Below are 6,056 nucleotides of genomic sequence, written 5' to 3'. Positions count from 1 at the left end.
TCCCTTACCCCAACAGTTATTAACTGCTGATGCATATTAGTAGTGAGGAAGTGTACTTTATAAACTCTTCTTGTGTTGCCTCTTATGTGTCATGAGCTTTCTTTTTTCTTGAAGAGAGAATGTCGATAGGGCCAATCCTGTGTAGGTTTTGTGTGGTTGACTACTGCTGCTCCAGTTTTAAGATGGCAATAGTCATGCTATTTCTAGGTGCCTGTGTTTCATAAGACAAAAGTACTGGCTTTCATTTGTTTTGTTTTCCACAGATTTATGTTTTTATATTCTGTTCTTATTCTCTACTCTTTTGCCTCCCTTAATATCTCTTCATGGTTTCCTTTCTCCTCCCTAAATAGTGGCTTCATCTTTTCCACTTTTCATATATTCCGTTATCCTCTTGTCTTTCACTTTAGACCTCCATCTCCCTTCTCACTGCTCCTTTTCTATTTTCATGGCACACACACACACACACACACACACACACACACACACACAGAGAGAGAGAGAGAGAGAGAGAGAGAGAGAGAGAGAGAGAGAGACATGCACACGTAAATCTAGATGCCACATGAGGGAATACATGCAACATTTGTACTTCTAAAAGGGCTTCATTTACTCTTCCTTACAGTTTCCATTGTGTGATTTTCAGCAGCTCATGATTAGCCTTTAAAAACTGATGAATACAGGGAGATAAGATACCCTTTCATAAATGTTTAGCAATTTCTGCCCTTTGCTAAATCATGGCCTTTATATTTCAATGAAGTTTTGGATCCTCAAAGTGGTGCCACACCCATTGCTTGGCTTTTACTTGCAATGATCAAGACAGGGCTTGTTCTTTCCTTGCTATGGCAGAGTAAACAGAGATGTGAAGAGGTTCAGTGACCTACATAATGCTTTGTGATTCCCAACCTGACTAAACTGGTCACAGTCAGGTGTCCTAGGTATTAATCAACTTTTTTGTATCAAAGTGGGGGTCCCAGGCCTCAGATTTGTGACATCTCTGCTTCAGCTTGAGCCTCTTCATTGCCAACTAACAAGAGCCATCCTTGTCCACTATCAATTTCTAAAGATTTCTAGCTATAATTAGGACAGCATGATTCTTAGTAAAAATTGAGGATGACCTTGTCTCTATTTTGTAAGAAGGCATCAAATGCCAAAAATAGCATATCAACAATATATGAATAAGCATCCTCCTTGGTTTGTTCTTCACAGGAGGGTTTGTGACATTACACAAGATGCCTTGGTTTCTTGGGGCTTCCCTAAAAACATACTAGAAAGTGAGTGTCTTAAAACCATAAAACCACATTTTTTTCATAATTTGAAGGTTAGAAGTCCTCAAGTTCAAAATGATGGCAGCATTTGTTCTCCCTGAGGACTCTCTCCTTGGGCTGTTTTCTTGAATTCACATGACATGTTCTGTCTTCCCTCATCTTCTAATAAGCACACATATTGAGTTGCGGCCCAGCTATATGACCTCATTTAACTTTAATTGCTTTTTTTTTTGAAGTATGCTTTTTATTTTGAGACAGGATCTCACTAAACTGACCTTAATGTTTTGATCTTCCTGCCTTGGCCTCCCTGGGTTTACAGGTGTGCATTACTACACCCAGCTCAATTACTTTTTTAAAGGCCCTGTTTCTAAAGTTAGCAACATTTTGAAATATTGAGGATGTCAGTATATGGAAACTGGGGTGCACAATTTAATTAATAACAATTAATTTTGTACTAAGTAAATGTTTCTTCATCTGATGAATTTGAGAGGTATAATCAAAATAATTTCCTAACATTATTGTGAAGTCCTATGTAAAAGCAGAGCCCTCCAATAAACAAGATTTCAAAAGGAGAATCTTAATAAACAGACAAATTGAACCTTGAACCCATCTCCATTTTTATTAATAGAAGAAGGAAGATGAAAGACAGAAATTAAAAATCACATGGAACATTTGAGGGGTGGAGAAGAGTTCCCAAACCACCAAAATATCTAGTATAGGCAGGAGTCGAGAGTATTACCAGTAGTATAGTTAATTGCTGAAACAAATTAATATGTGAATACACCCTCACGTGTATGCTGTAATTTTCTGTAACATGCTTATATTTAGCTCATTGCTTATTTGGGTTTTGGGGATTGTCACAGCTACTATTGTGTTGTTGTGGAGAGACACCTTGACCAAGGCAGCTTAAAAAGAATGCATTTAATTAGGGGCTTTTTTTTTCATCTTTATTAACTTGGGTATTTCTTATTTACATTTCAATTGTTATTCTCTTTCCCAGTTTCCCGGCCAACATTCCCCTCCCCTTTTCTATGGGTGTTCCCCTCCCCATCCTCCCCCCATTAACGCCCTACCCCTAACAATCACATTCACTGGGGGCTCAGTCTTGGCAGGACCAAGGGCTTCCCCTTCCACTGGTGCTCTTACTAGGCCATTCATTGCTACGTATGAGGTTGGAGACCAGGGTCAGTCCATGCATAGTCTTTGGGTAGTGGCTTAGTCCCCGGAAGCTCTGGTCGGTTGGCATTGGTGTTCATATGCGGTCTCAAGCCCCTTCAAGCTCTTCCAATCCTTTCTCTGATTCCTGCAACAGGGGTCCCGTTCTCAGTTCAGTGGATTGCTGCTTGCATTCGCCTATGTATTTGCTATATTCTGGCTGTGTCTCTCAGAAGAGATCTATATCCGGTCCGTGTCCACCTTCACTTCTTTGCTTCATCCATCTTATCTAGTTTGGTGGCTGTATATGTATGGGCCACATATTGGGCAGGCTCTGAATGGGTGTTCCTTCTGCCTCTGTTCTAAACTTTGTCTCCCTATTCCCTCCCAAGGATATTCTTGTTCCCCTTTTAAAGAAGGAGTGAAGCATTCATATTTTGGTCATCCTTCTTGAGTTTCATGTGTTCTGTGCATCTAGGGTAATTCAAGCATTTGGGCTAATAGCCACTTATCAATGAATGCATATCAGGTGTGTTTTTCTGTGATTGGGTTACCTCACTCAGGATTATATTTTCCAGTTCCATCCATTTGCCTATGAATTTCATAAAGTCATTGTTTTTGATAGCTGAGTAATATTCCACTGTGTAGATGTACCACATTTTCTTTATCCATTCCTCTGTTGAAGGGAGAGATGGCTCAGTGGTTAAGAGCACTGACTGCTCTTCCACAGGTCCTGAGTTCAAATCCCGACAACCACATGGTGGCTCACAACCATCTAGAATGAGATCTGATGCCCACTTCTGGTATGTCTGAAGACAGCTACAGGGGCTTTTTTAAAAACCTGGATTATTCCTGTTGGGATTAGGACAGCAGTCAGGTAATCATGACACTACAGTAGCTGAGAGCTCCCATCTGGTGCACAAGATGAAAGTAGAGATAACTAGACTAGATTTGGCACGAGCATTTAAAACCCCAAAACCTACCCACCCTCAGTGACACACCTTCCCCATCAAGGCCACAACTCATAGTCCTTCCTAAAGGTACCACTAGTTGGGAGCCATTCAAATATATGAAACTATGGGGACCATTTTCATTCAAACCACCAGAGGAGTTATCACTTTTAATACATTTTTACTCTAAAGCTGAGTCCAGTGGCTCACACAGTATTGTAATCACAGTACTCCAGAGACTAAGGCAAGAAGATGAAAAGTTTAAAGCTAGTTGGGAAGTGATACTGAAATGCTGTGTCAAAAGACATAATAATTATGCACAAGACCTATGCAAGCTCAACTTTAGAAAATCCCATCATGGAAAGGTAGAAGTGGGCATGAAGTTTCACAGTTAACTGAGGAGCTATAGGTATTTGATAGGTGGTGGGAGAAGGAAAGCCACTTTTCCTAAGAGATGTGACCCTTTGTAGGTTCACCAGTATCCAGGGTAAACCCTATATCCAATAGTATTTGATCGGGACAAATTGCAGTTGATTGTCATATTTTTTTTTTAAATTTGTCAACAACATTTTTATTTTGTAAGTGTCAATTTCACCTGGATGTTTGCTACACTCATAAAATACCAGTATCTTTCTATTCCTGGACCCACTGAAACTTCCTGACTCAGAACCTGGTAGCGAGGTTGGTAACAATCAAAGACCACAGAGAGAGAACATCCAGGTTTATCAGTATACAGCAAAGCATTTATTTACTCTGTCCAGCCAAACTGTGATACTGACTCCAAAAGGACCCTGGTCCCACAATAGATACCACTGTTCCCCATGTCAAGTTTGGCCTGCAAGATCCCAGTCTCTGTACATACTTTTTTTCTCAAACATCTGAGCAGTGTCCAAAGCCACAATCTCGAAGAACCCCAGATAAGAGATGTTTCCCAAGCCTGCTGTTTATTCCAATCCAGAAGTCATATTTCCCAAATTAATGCCAGCACCTGCAAAGTCTGGTCACCTGGGTATAGACACAGTGCTTGGCACATGTTTGGCACATTTTTGTAAGAAAGGTGATGTTCTTGGGCTGCCTTATTGTCCTGAGTGTAGCCATTAGCTGAGAACATAGTTGTGAAAATCTTTCTCTGGAGACATGTGACAACTCATCATAGCACTCCAGAGGAGCAGGGTATTGTTCTACAACGATCTTGTTCCAGTTGGCTGTGTGCTGCAAAAGGGCCCTTAGGATGTGCATGGAGAAGTCATTTTTGTAGAGGTTGATCTTGGTGAGCTGAGAGCATTGTCTGAGGGCAGGAAGGGGGGCATTGAGTTGTGAGTCAATCATTCTACACCCCTCTAATTCCAGAATCTCTAGCGTGTCTTCCACTTTATGTAGCAGAGCTCTCAGAGGCATAAGATCCAGTGAATACAAAACTGTTTCTCTCAGATCCAGATGTTTTAACTGAAAGAGGCTCTGACAGCAGGCGAAGGAATTCAAGTTTCCCTGTGAAGTTACGTAATTAGTGACAGAGAGGGTCTCCAAGCGCGTCATCAGGCACCCTAAAATCTGATTCATCTGGACTCTGAGGAAATGAACTTGACTTATGAAGAGATGCTGCAGACAGTTGAATTGAGAGAACTGAGAAATAAAATTGTTGACACTCCTGGTTTCTCTGACCATTGTTCTTTCGACAGTAGAGAAGGTTCTCATATGGAGGGGTGCCAGGATAAGTTTGCGAAGATTTCTCATCTGTCCAAAGTAGTGAGCAAAATATCCCAGCTGTAACAGAGTCCACTTGGTATGCAGTTCTAATTCTGTAATGTGCTCTGTGTCAAAAACATTCAAGATCCCTTTGATATCTTGGAATGGGAGAGACCAGATTGTCATTTTTATATAGCAGAAATAAAGGGAGCTCTTCCTTTGCTGGACCCAACTCAAGAAGTATGCTTGTGCTTCATTGAGGCTTAGTTTGAGGCACAGGTCAACTATGACCCTCAGACGCTGTCTCAGTACATATCTGGGAAAGACCTTCACTACTTGCTTCTTGTCCAGTGTCTCTGATGAACAGCTACTCTTCCCTTCACCAGCACATATATTCCAGAAGGCATGGTGCACATTTCTCAGGTCCAAGATCTTAAGATTTTTCTCCCTGTGGTGAAACTCTTCTTTCAGTCCCATGTCTATTCCATCTAGCAAAGCCTGATAGGTTTTCAGGTTGGGTATCTCCATGAGTGCCCCCACTGGGAGACAGGGGAAAGGTAAAACTGCCACCATTTCCTTCACTAGATTGTTGTGTCTTCTAGCAAATGCCTCCTTGAACACTTTTGGGAAGAGCACAGCAGGGAGCTCCCCAAGATAGGACATGGCCATGGCCTCATTTCTCAGCAGACTATGCACTGTCAGCTCCTGGAGTGTGGGTGGGGTCTGAACACTCATCTTCTAAGGTCAACAGTCAGAAAGCTCCAGGGGAAGGAGACAGAAAAAATGTACTTTAAAGACAAACTTTATGAAACTTCCTCACGATCACAACAATGATGAAGTTTCTGAGATACTGCTCTGGCAATGGCAGAGACATCATTTTACCTCTTCATCCTAAACTGGTCATGTAAAGATAGACTCCCACACTGGCATCATGGGAGATTTTCAATCACTTAAATGGGTATACAAATTTCCTGACAAAATATTTTAACAGTGACACTTTCTT

At 41.3% G+C, this 6,056-nt stretch overlaps 1 pseudogene; it reads right to left on the bottom strand.

Moving 5' to 3' along the window:
- Window positions 1-4,342: 4,342 nt before the first annotated feature.
- Window positions 4,343-5,788, bottom strand: Pramel34l (PRAME like 34 like; annotated as a pseudogene).
- Between the last annotated feature and the right edge of the window lie 268 nt (window positions 5,789-6,056).

This window comes from Rattus norvegicus, chromosome X, assembly GCF_021556685.1.
Source record: "Rattus norvegicus strain SHRSP/BbbUtx chromosome X, alternate assembly SHRSP_T2T, whole genome shotgun sequence".
Lineage (NCBI taxonomy): Eukaryota > Metazoa > Chordata > Mammalia > Rodentia > Muridae > Rattus > Rattus norvegicus.
This window is presented reverse-complemented; position numbering and strand designations above follow the sequence as displayed.